Genomic DNA, 13,206 nt, shown 5'->3' with positions numbered 1-13,206 from the left:
GTCAACTGCATGTCACTATTTAGTAAAATGTCGAAATTAGACACTTAAAGAAAATGGTCAATTACACTGCACCTACTTTGAATTTAGTTTGAGACAATAATTTACACATTTTTTTATTTACCCTGATTTTATTCGCCATTCACGCGGCGGCGCGCGCTTGCCTTTTGACAGATCAAATGAGTTATAAAAAAATTCAACGTAAACCGGGGTTATAAAAAACGTAAAAAAATGTTAATTGGGGGGAAAATTAAATGTATGAAAAAAAATGGGACCTAAATATTTCGGTGTAAAAAGCGGGAAAATGTAAGATAAAGGAACATACTAACGAGGTTTTACTGTATCTATTTTAAGACCAACTGAAATGGGATCACCTAAAAAATACCACAATGAAGATTCGACTATTTCTTTTTTTAAAATGCGTCAGGCGTATGCCGCAGACGACTCTCATAGTGTTAAAAGTAAGAAATGCGAAAAATTATAAAAATATCACGCACGACAATCTGTCGTCGCTATGTATAAATGTAGAACTAACCTGAATATGAAAGACATTACTGTTAGGTTATGAGAAAAGTCTTGAAAAATATGATAGAATCGAGCGCGCATCGTGCAAATTCGACACGATGTTAAATGACGTTATTCGATTGTGAGTGCGACAGTGAAATGTGAAAAAAAAAACAATTTTAAATGCGAGTGAATTTGTGGAAAAGACTACAAGCATAGGATAAAGTGTCACTTGGATTGTATATTTTATTTTAAACTAAGGCTTTTTTAGTGGCTTGTCTTTAAAAAAATTAACCCAGTTGCAATAAATGCTTAACAACATCACACTGGAGACATTTTTCAACATCACAATTAAATAAACATTAAAATAATTTTTTAAAATCTTCCCCAATGTTTTGTTGTTTTAATGTTTTCATTTAAAAATTCTTCTGCAATGTTTTGAGTATGTCCGAATGTTTGCAGACAGGTTGGATTTCAATCCCCAGGGAGTTATTAAGATCTAAATCGGTTGCAACAGAGAGGGATAACACTTTTGTAAAGCGAATATGGAAGTCAAGGTATTTACAGGGCCATGATCTGTCATTGGCTGGTTTCAGTGGCCACTTTACGCACCGTGTAACACTCACCACTCTGCCTATGCTTGAACATCCACAACAAAACATCCGTGGAAGAGTTGAGGAAATGTGGATGTGTGGAACAAAGGCAGAATGGTGGACTTTACAGTATGTAGTGTGGCCACTTAAATCAGCCAATGACAGGTCATAAGCCCTGTAAATAACTTCCTTATTTCCTTCTCAAAAATGTTTTCACTCTCTGTTGTAATAGATTTAGATAAAAATTGTTCATTTGTGTTTGTTTAATATTGTTAAATTGTTTTTTTTTTATGTATTAGCTTGACAATATTTTTGGTATGTCAAAATTTTGTACATTTATTTACTTATAGTCTGTACACCGATTAAAATTCACCATTTTGACATGCTTAAATTCCATATTTCTTTAATCGTTTCGTCTTTTGTTGAATAATTAAACAAACATAAAAACATCAAGAGATTTGGTTCCAAACTCGCTGACAAAACAACGTAAAATCGTATGGAAGTTCAAACATTTCAGAATGGTGGATCTTACACAGTATAAAGTGACAAACTCTTCTATATTCCCCGTCCCTATAATTCATTTGTCTATTGAGAAATTAGTATATTTACCAGAATTTTGATATTCGAGAGCTCGATTTTTCAGTACAAGATTTTAAAAATATAGCTTCAAACTTTCAGATGTATTACGCTTAACTTAACTGCAATCATTTGATTCAAACTAAGATGGGTTTTTGTCACATTTTTTAAATTATAGAGCTAATACATAAAAATGTAAAAAAAGTGTTGAAATTTTATAAAATTTACTGTAATTATTGTAAAAATCCATTTTATCCAACAATTTACATACAAAATTCAATGCAACTAACCAGTTTTCATTAAAAAAAATTAATCAATTTAGTATATCAATAGTTGGTCGGTAACATATTGTATGCGAATGGAATAAAAATTTGTATGCAAAATGGTTATCTCGAACATATTTAACTGGTCGCGCGTTTTAACAATGTTTTTATATTTACAAAACGGGAAAATTTATTTGTTAAAATCTAACGTAAATGAAATGTTTTATTTTGAAAATCCGTACTGTTGACTAAGCTAAAGTTTTTATGTGTTATTTCACACAGCCACGATTACGACTTGGCCAGGAATTCAACCCGGGATCTTAAACATGGTGGGCTAACTCATTCCGACTCGATTTCCTTTTTTAGAATATTTACCCGAGTGTAGCCATCGAGTCTAAAGCACTCATCTGTGATTCTGGTTCTATTTCACACACAGAACTGTATTTTGCGTCAACCTTGCTGGGAACAGAACACGAGATCTTTACATGGTAAACGTGTTAATGCTAGATCGCAAGGCAAATCAATCTCCACTCGATTTTGATTTTAGAATTATACATACTTGATTTAGATAGCATGTGGACGTCAGCAAACGCCTCCAGGAGACCCTATCGCTAGCCAGCACCTTCGCCTCCTCGCGTCAATCTCGCGTCCCTTAGTTCCGCCGAATAAAGTCAAAAGATTGTCATCGACGGTCTTCGAGGATGGCGGGAGCCCCTAGTTGTGAATTTTTACCCGAGCGTAGCAAACATGTATTCTTCATCTGCCTGGACACAGAAAAGGGTTCCAACTCATCTTCAAACCCTTATCTGCATCAGGCGGTGTATAGGACACTGCAGCGTTGAATCAAATGCAGAGATCTGTTACTGGAAGGTATGGTGATCAAACTTACGATTCAGAAAATGGCCTCCAAAATTGAAATATTTGTGTAAATCATAAGAACAAAAAAAACTTCCCATAAATCGAACCCGGGACCTCAAGCGTGGTAGGCGAACGCGCAAATCACTACACTACGAGGCGGACGATTCTCCACTGGATTTCCTTTTTGAGGGTTATACCCAAGATCCTGCGAGAAAAAAATCATAGTTGGGTTAAAATAACACCATTTTTAAAAAAAGCTTGGCTTAGTTATTGTACAGCAATAAAATAAAACTACTAAACAGTTTCATTACAGCCAGTTTAAACTCAAAACAACCGTTTTGTTTGTTAGAAAATCAATCTACTTCCTAAATTTACAAAAACATTTCTGTCTTAAAAGAAAATTGTTTGAGATGAAATTATGGCCATTGCATTTGATCGTCAAGTCAAAAATGATGTATTGTACATTTTAATTGCATTTAACCATTTTATTAATGATAATGTTTCTATTTAAATATGTTTAATGTTAATCATTGTATGTTTGTAACTTTAAATGACTATTATTATTTTTAATTTAACAGCTTGGATCTTGGAATCGAATGCCTATATTGAAAAGAAAACAATCGAGTCTTTTACGTTTTTTACCATCATTATTTTTTCCGTGCGTCTGATAATGTTTCTACGTTGGTTTAAAATATGCATGTTTTGAATTACCTAAAAACTATATGTATCGTGCCCTGTGGGACAAACGGAATGTATCACACTATCGCACCATACTTGTATATTTTGACAGTTAAAAGCGCACTTGGTGGTCATGATGTGTGACTAAAATTATTAATGGAAACATGTTTTTTTATACATTGATAGTTGTATCATTAGAATCGTAAAAATCAACTCTTAACCAATTTTTTTTCAACGTCTTTCCTGATTTGTGAAAATACCCTATTCCTTAGAATTTTATTCAATTTAATAAACATGTATTCGTGCGTATTCTAGCAGAGTAGCCGATGCGATTGAATACTGCTACAAAAAAACTTCACCAAAAAGTTAACAGATGTCACCCATCAGAAATTGACGAATAATGTGAAAGTTTGTCGGCCTCGTGGTGTAATGGTCAGCGCATTTGCCTACCTCGTTGACAGGCGCCGTGGCGCAGTTGGTTAGACGGCCAACTGTGAAACTGGCGTCGCGGGTTCGATTCCCGCCAGTTGCAAGAAAAAAATCCAAGAAAGATTTTTTCTCAATTGGTCTGGGTGTTGTAGTGTATTTTTCGTTACCTCCTTCCATACCCCCTCTATCCTACCGCTGACAAGCCTCAAAATAGAGGCTTAACGGGTTATTCCTTTAAAAAAAAATTTGGTCTCAGGTTCGATTCCCGGCATATTATTAAATAATATCGGAAATATTCTAGTGTAAAAACACATTTTAAAATAAATATTTCATGTGAATCATGTCTATCGAACCCGAGACCTCTTGCATGGTAGACCACCGCATGCGTTGACGACTACACCATGAGGTCGATGAAAATTTACTTACAAACTTGAAGGTTTTGTCTTGTCGGTCTGATGGCACACGAAATGGTTTGATTTATGCTTTTCTATTTTTGCCGTGGCAATCGATTCTAATGGTCATTTAGCGATGTGTTTGTACCAAACTGTCTTATAATGTACATTATATATATATAATCCACCCCCTCCCTTTGATTATGTGTGACAAGATTAAAAATTTTACTACTTGTATGTTACTTATATTAAAAATAATATATAATTTATGAATATGTTTTCTTATTAAAAATCTCCATCTTACAATGATAATTTTAAATTGTGTTTTCATTTCTTCCTCTCCTCAACCCACCAGATTCAATAAACGATCAATTAGTACCACAACAGAGATGGAAAACTCCAAGAAGAGAAAAAATGGAAGTGAAGGCATTTACAGGGCTTATGACTTGTCATCGAAACTACACTACATAAAAAGGTTTTTTTTTTTTAAATAAAATAAATTTTTGCGTTCTTATCATTTACCCAAATATTTTATTTTTAGGGTCATGTTCAACGAGTTGTAAATAACTCACTATTAGAAAATGGAATCAAGTTGGGGTAGAGTAGGATTCGAACCACGGACCTTTGGTCCGTGAGTCCGAGACACTAGGCACAGGACCACAACATTTAAGTTTTGTTGCTATTTTACTCTTGTATATCTTATTTAAATATAGTAAGATACAGTGCTCATTTAAGAACACGTTTATAATTTTTCCCTTTCTTAATTTTATACTAAGTAAATATTCAATTATTTAAAGCTTTTAGTCTGAATAAAATACCCGGTATACGACTTAACCATAAATTTATTTTTAAAACTACAGATATATTAAATTTAATATGACTTAGTGTATTTTGCCAGTTTGTAGAGCGTTAAAAACTTTACAAAACTGCATCATTAAGTCAAATCTGTATATTTTTTAGTTAACGTTTTTTGCCAGTATACCCACGATATTGTGTTACTAAAATATTTAAAGACAGAGATCCCTGCAAAAAAACTGCTTTTGCAGTTTGGCGGCAATTAAATGAATTTATAAAAATGAGAAATAAATAAAAAAAAAAAAAAATTCGAACCACGGACCTCTAACTGTGAGTCAGAGATACTAGCCGCAGGACCACAACCCGACAATTTATAGGGCGCCATTTTTGTGAAAATCACCTCAAGGGCGCTGTACAATAAATAAATATCCCAACACGTCTTGCAGCTACAGAGCGCATGGACGGTTGGGATTCTAGTTCTTCGTCTCCAATTATGATATATGTATTACAATTATGACATATACAGGAGCTAGATTACAGCATGTCTTGCAGCTACGCTCTGTAGCTGCAAGACATATGTAAGATATATGTATTACAATTATGATATATAGGTGCTAGATTACAGCATGTCTTGCAGCTATGCTCTGTAGCTGCAAGACGTGTATGCCATATTGTACCTAGTCCAAATAAGATAATATGTACGTATAGATACATTATTATTTTTGTGTTTCGGTTTAGATAAATAATTGTGAGGACAGAGAATTTTGATAAATAGGTGTTCGAACATTGTTTTTCTGTCACTGTCTCGCAGATGCCTCCCCGATACCGTGCGAAAACGACAACTGCATGTCCGACATTTTGTTAGAATATACTAAATCGACGTTTCGCTCTACCGTTTTCCACACCTCAAAACTGAACAGGTTTTGTTATTTTTTTAGACAGAGTATCAGAATAAAATTTTCTGTACCGGTATGTTTTGCGTTTTTCAAAAATAGTTATATTTGTTTACAGTGCGCCTTGCGCCCGAAGACAGCAGATAAAACTGTGCTTTTTTACGGGTTCGAATGGTTCTTGTTCCCATAATAATCCATTTTTTAAAAAACGAAACAATATCGGGACACGCCAATTGTAAATATCTATGATGTGTAAAAAAGAACTGCGCTGGTTTGGACATGTAGAGCGAATGGACAACGAAAGGACGGCTAAAAATATTTACAATGCGAATGCTCATGGATGCATAAATGAAGGTAGACCGAGAAAGACATGGCATGACCAAATCTAGCAAATACTTGAAGATGGACACGGTAAAAGTCAGAATAATCGGCGCGCGCGCATGACAACAAAATAAATTATTTTAATTAAATTACAAATTTAAAAGCTTCAATTAAATTAACTTAACAATAGAATCACCATGTAAAGCGCCCTTGAGGTATTTTATTACGAAAATGGCGCTTTATAAGTTATCCATAATAAATAAATAAATAAGATATATGAATGTAGAGGAAGTGACATCTGAATGCAAAGATAGAATGATGAGGCGTTTTATCCTTTCTTTCAACCCTTACGGTGAAACGGCGTGATAATTTGTTGTTGTTGTTATTGGTATTGTAAAAAAAACATTTCTCTTGTGCCTATAATTCAGAGAGAAAATACGTGAATCCGTTTGTATGAAGAAAAGTCGGACCGCGTTTACATAATTAAGTATACTTACAAAACTTTACTTAAAAATGTTTAGTAAATACCGATCGGATAAACGGATAAACCCTGGGTACTTGTTTATGATTGAATTCCAGAACTTGAAATAATTCGTTTTTAAATACTGAATTAAAGTAGGTACCGAAGTTCTTGTTTATGTTTGAATTCCAAAACATAAAATAATTCATTAATTTCAAATAAAGAATTCTTTTAGCAAAAATGTCAAACTCTGCTCAGGGATGCACTTTAATCAGGAATACGGTTTTCAAAAATGTATAGAATGTTAGTTGATATTATTTTAGTGTAACCAAAAATCTAGTAAAAAGAAATGAAGAGTAGAAATTGTAAGGAATCCAATAAAATAATCTGATTGAGATCCATAAAAAAGCGCATGTTGTCTGTTAACATCCAAAAACAAACTTTTTTTTATACCCAAAAGCTAACATCCATCCATTTTTTTGATCCGTCACATCCATCACAGTGATGGATAAAAAAAAACATTTACGCTCGTAACTTTTTTGTACTTAATAAATTGTAGATTTTATGAGCTTTAAACCTTCTCGTGGCAAAGATGTACATTTATATGAAAATCGCACGTAAATCGGTCCGGTAGTTATCGAGTCCGTCAAGGACAACCATTCGAACATTGCTTTTTAAATATATGAACATATTGTAATAATGTGTATTTTATTGAATAAATACTATAAATAGATAAAATTGAAGATAAATTTTAACTTCCCATCAGAATACGTACCCTGTTCTTCAATAAAGTTATCGATATATACGTTGAACAGCCATGGTGACATCACACACCCCTATTTGACTCCTTTAGGAATATCAAACTACGACGCATAGTCCAGAAGGAGCGTAGAATCATATTTGAATACATCGGACTGTGTCCAATAATTCCCCCACTCCGGCTTACTTTCGCCGCTCGCATTCGTGAAGTCGCCGGGTAATGTTGCTTGATGGGGAAAAAAATCATAACACAAATGTAAGGTTAAAAAAAAGTAATCTGTTAATTTCTCTAAAATTTTATTGTGTACGCGGAAACATTGATTGACACAACTGAGTAGATAAGTAAAGGGTCATTTAATAAGAGTAATTGAATTAATGAACTTTGAACTTAAAATATAAAACAAATTTCATTTGACATAAAACGGATATTTTTATATCATGTTAAATAATGTTTGATATTTTAAAGATAATGTCGTTCAAATGTCCCCCACGGCGTTGTGTAATCCGAGGTTAATTTTCATTAGTTCTTTTATTAGATGAGCCAAGTAGGGTAAAAAAAAATTCTACCCTGGCAACACTAAAGAAATTTCCATTTTGTTTCTTCGACAATCTGACAGATGGAAAAATAATTCAATTTTTAAGTAATGCATTTGTTATATAGACATTCGTTTGCAAATTACAGATGAAATGTGATTGCATCCTGTTTCTTTAAGATCCTAGCAGTATTTCTACACTTTAAAAAGACACAACACGACATGGTTGAATTCAAATCAGGAGTTGCGTACTGAGCGACGTCTACAATGAAACTAATTGGTCAAAACGTAAACCTACTCATTTATGAGTAGTTGAGTCGCTTTCTGTTTGATGTGCGTATGCGGTTTCTGGACTATTCTTAATTCTATGCTACGACGCTTGTGATCCATATGCTGTGGTGTCCTGAAATAAAAGTTTAGAAATTTTTCCTTTTGTGTTTATTCTGATATGTCCGCTACTTAGCATTGAAAAAGGAAAATCCCATAAAGTTAATAAGACATTCAGGTCTCGTATAAAAATGTCACGGCAATTAAAAAGCATGCGAACGGAAAGTGTTTTTGTAAACAAACGTTGTAGATGTAGGTATTCGGCATTAATTACCTAGAACGTAGGTAAAACGCATCGACCTCGATAATTTATCTACAATATTACGAAGAAATGGCTGCTAAACCCAATTCACGTTTATCAAAGAGAAAATTTGAAAGCATTCTCCTTTACAAAAAGTATTTTTTAATAGCCATTTTACATTCTCAATAATTTCTTTTTCTTCACAATAACATAATCGCTCTTTGATCAATCTGACACGAATTCCGGATAATTTTATAGATTTTAAATTGATTGATAGCGTATCGTGATATGAAAAAAGGCCAGTGTGTCGGGTAATGTTTTTGTTTCAATTCGCTAATATAAATAGGCTAGCGACTAATTACATTTTTGATAAAAAAAGTGGCAAAATAAATATAGCCAGCAAGTAATTAGAGTAAAAAAACGCTATCTTCTCTAAATAGAACACATTTCTCCTTGCTGCCAGTAAAGCTGTAGTCGGGTAAAACGCACGCAAAATGAAGAAATCATACGATTTTTTTTTGAAAATTGCGCAATAATAAAAAAAAAAAAACATAAATTAGATAAGAACAGTAATTTTTACTTTTATTGCAACAGAGAGGGAAAACATTTTTGAGAAGGGAGTAAGTATTGAACTAAAATTTATTGTAATGATTTAAAGATAATTAATTTAACTTGAAAGTGGCCGAAGCAATTTTTTGTACCGATAAGAACATGTATGAAGGTAATAAAAACCTAAAAAATAAATTGTTAGAAATTGAATATTACAACCAGAATTATCTTTTTTTTAAAAAAGAGAATACTTTTCTATAAAAAAGGGATGACATTGTGAACAATATTCTGTGTTTATTATATTAGTTTTATATCACCCGTCGTTGGGAGGAGTGCTCTCCCGAAACTATAGTTGTGTTCTTGTAAAAGAATAAAATTGTGTAACACTGATAACAAAGTTTTATTTTCATAATAATTTAAAAAGGGTTTCGTTTATTACCGAATGCATAATTTTATGTAGAAATCAAGGAAAGTGGACCAAAAATTGATACGATTTAAAATGCTTGTATTTCCTTTTAAAAACAAAAAATAATATTTTGCCTCGGCCACTTTCAGGTTCAATTTATTATCTTCAAATCATTTCAAAAAAGAATAGTTTAGTAATTAATCTTTGTATGAGATCCAGATACCAAAATTTAGTCTAAATTAGAAACGGCGTAATCTGCCGGTCTTAAAGTAATTATATTTTAGTTATATAAAACTTTTAAGTATATTTTTTAATAGAAATACCTCTAAAAATATTGTTTGTATCTAATTTTCGATTTTTTATTATTGCGTGATTTAAAAAAAACATTCGTTTTAAAATGGAAAAATCGTATGATTTCCACATTTTGCGTGCGTTTTACTCGACTACAGCCTAGTCGCGAATGGTGATTTTATTTACAGGTAAGCTATAAAAAAATATCATATATTAAGTAAGTAATATATACAATAAATTGATATTTTTCTGTGGTTCTGTGTGATACAACAACTCTCATCCATGAAATCAACTTAAACGATGTAACTTCGTGATATATTATATTATATAGATATATTATCCATTACTTTGATATATAATTCATTAAAAATAAATAAAAAATACCACTATGAATTCAGTCGATATTAGGTATTCAATTGAAATGTCAACTGGCCGCATTGTTCTTGTAATTAATTACACTATTAATAGTGCTAAAAACGGCCGCGTGGAGCGCTATATGTCCTGCAATATGACGCATGAAATTAATTATGGTCTTATGTCAAAAGTACCATCTCAAAGAAAAATATTCCTTAAGAAACAATGTTTGAAATACTGTTTTCCAAATCAAGAATCTTCAAATAATTTGTGTAATCTGTAAGTTTAATCTAGGAGAAAAAACCCGCACTGGGGTTAATACATTCAAAATATAGTGTACTTATTTGTTTGAAAAAATAAGCTGGAATAATCGGCTAGTTTCTTGGCTTACCGCAGGCGCGGGGCGCGCTTTATTAAAATTTATATTTATATTAGGATAAAAATATAAACGGTGGAAATGATTTAAAATAAATGTTAACTATTTATTTGTTTTTCTGTAAATAAAGTTACAATAAAACATTATTATGGTTAATCAAATACAATGGTAAGCTGCGCATAATCGCTTCTATACACGGTTCGCCCGTGCTACAGCCGTAAGTCCCGAAGCGTCCTTAGGAACACGAAGATTACTCCATTACTCGTATTAGGACTTTAAAGTACACTCCTCCACATGCCCGAAACCGTTTTTGGTTAAAAATGTATTAAATATTATTTTAGTATTACCAAAAATCAAGTTAAAAGAAACATATGGGTAAAAATTATAAGGAAATAAAGGAAAGCATCTAATTGGCAGCCATAAAAAACGAATGTTGTTTGTAAACATTCATATCACGACTGAACTGTACAAAAAAACACACCAGTTTGACATAAACTACTTGACTAAAATTGAGACCTTAAAAAATGTGCACAAAATAACACTGGGAAACATACAAGACGACGACATAATATTAGTCAAAAATGCTGACATACATAAATATAACACCAGACAACAAAAACACTATCATATTGAAAAAGCAAAGACAAACACAGGACAGTAAAAAATACTACATAATGGACTTAAACACTACAACGATCTACCTTACTACTTGAAAACTTTTAATGGAGACAAATTTAAAATCAATCTGCAAAATCTGCAAAAGCACATGATGACTGAACTAACTAGACTAGACGAGACATAAAATGACTAGACAATATTAAATTTCTAATGTAACCCTAACGGGTTTTTTAAAATTGTAAATAAATAAAAAATAAAAATATACAAACTTTTTTCAAAAATAAAATTCTCTCGAATGCAGCCCCGGTGAACGATGAATAAAACTTTACGCTCCTAATTTTTAGTACTTAAGTTTTTGCAATATTGATTTTTAAACCCATGCATGCGGAGTACCTATTTAGGCTATCTACAGTGGCCTGGAAGACCCCCGACTGAATCATCAATTATAACCGCATCGTTCAGTTTTATTATTTTTTTCACATATTTTCGAGAAACTTCACTATGCAATTACAGTATTTTGCAGACGATAACACGCACCGGACCATTAAAGGCACCCAAAATTGATAAATCAATTTAAAAACAAATATATTTTAGACGATAAGACGCATCGGACCACAAGATGCACCACAATTTTATGCCGAAAAATACGGTAAATGATTTGATTTTTATCGCGTAAAAATCACTTCTTATATTCCCAATTTCCCATAGCACTGAACTTCCCCATTAAGACAATTTTAAAAGAAGAAGATTAAACAGTATTTGAATAATTATATTTGATGCTAAACTGAAATTTAATACTCACATAGGCACTGTCTGTGACAGTGCGCGCAAAACGTTTGGATTTGTTTATATCCCGTCAATAGTAATTATAAAAATACTAATAATGATAATAAATGGAAAATGGTGAAGGTGTATAGTGAGTTTTGCATGTTGGTTTAATTGGTGTCCTGACGAAAAGATGGGTACGTCTCGAAACCGGTAGACATAGAAAAGTCGGTAAGTGGTTATGTAGAAATATTTAATAACATTTAGTATTATTTAATATTTAATTTTAATATTGTATATTATTTATTATTTAATAGTTTAACGGAACAAAATATGTTTTTTTTTTCTTTTTATAATGTATTAATATTGTAATAATGTGTATTTTATTGAATAGAGACTATTAATAGATAAAATTTAAGATAAATTTAACTTCCCATCAAAATACGTACCTACCCTGTCCTTTAATAAAGCTATCGATATTTTTTTATTTATTTACAATTTTAAAAAACCCGTTAGGGTTACATTAGAAATTTAATATTGCCTAGTCATTTTATGTCTCGTCTAGTCTATTTAGTTCAGTCATCATGTGCTTTTTCAGATTGATTTTAAATTTGTCTCCAGTAAAAGTTTTCAAGTAGTAAGGTAAGTCGTTGTAGTGTTTAAGTCCATTATGTAGTATTTTTGACTGTCCTGTGTTTGTCTTTGCTTTTTCAATATGATAGTGTTGTTATTGTCTGGTGTTATATTTGTGTATGTCAGCATTTTTGACTAATATTATGTCGTCGTCTTGTATGTTTCCCAGTGTTATTTTGTGCACAATTTTTAAGGTCTCAATTTTAGTCAAGTAGTTTATGTCAAACTGGTGTGTTTTTTTGTACAGTTCAGTCGTAGAGGTCAGGTAGGGTAAGTTGAATGTTAGTTTAAGAATTTTATTTTGTTGTCTTTGTATTCTTGTTATGTCTGTCTTGTTGCCAGTTCCCCAGAAGGCGATCATGTAACTCAATTTACTTTTGACATAGGCTTCGTACATGATATTTTTTTCCTTTCTTGGGATATAATCTTTAATTTTGTAAAAGAGGCTATGTAGTGATGCCATTACTTTAGTGAGTCCGTCTATGTGTTTTGTCCATTTTAATTGTCTGTCCATTGTGAGTCCTAGGTAAGTTACATGTTCTAGTGCTTTAAGAGTTTCGTTGTTTATTTTTATGTTCATGTTTTGGTTCTTCTT

The sequence above is a fragment of the Micrasema longulum genome, unplaced genomic scaffold (assembly GCF_059751315.1).
Source record: "Micrasema longulum isolate JH-2025_06_02 unplaced genomic scaffold, ASM5975131v1 h1tg000140l, whole genome shotgun sequence".
Taxonomy (NCBI): Eukaryota; Metazoa; Arthropoda; class Insecta; order Trichoptera; family Brachycentridae; genus Micrasema; species Micrasema longulum.
This window is presented reverse-complemented; position numbering follows the sequence as displayed.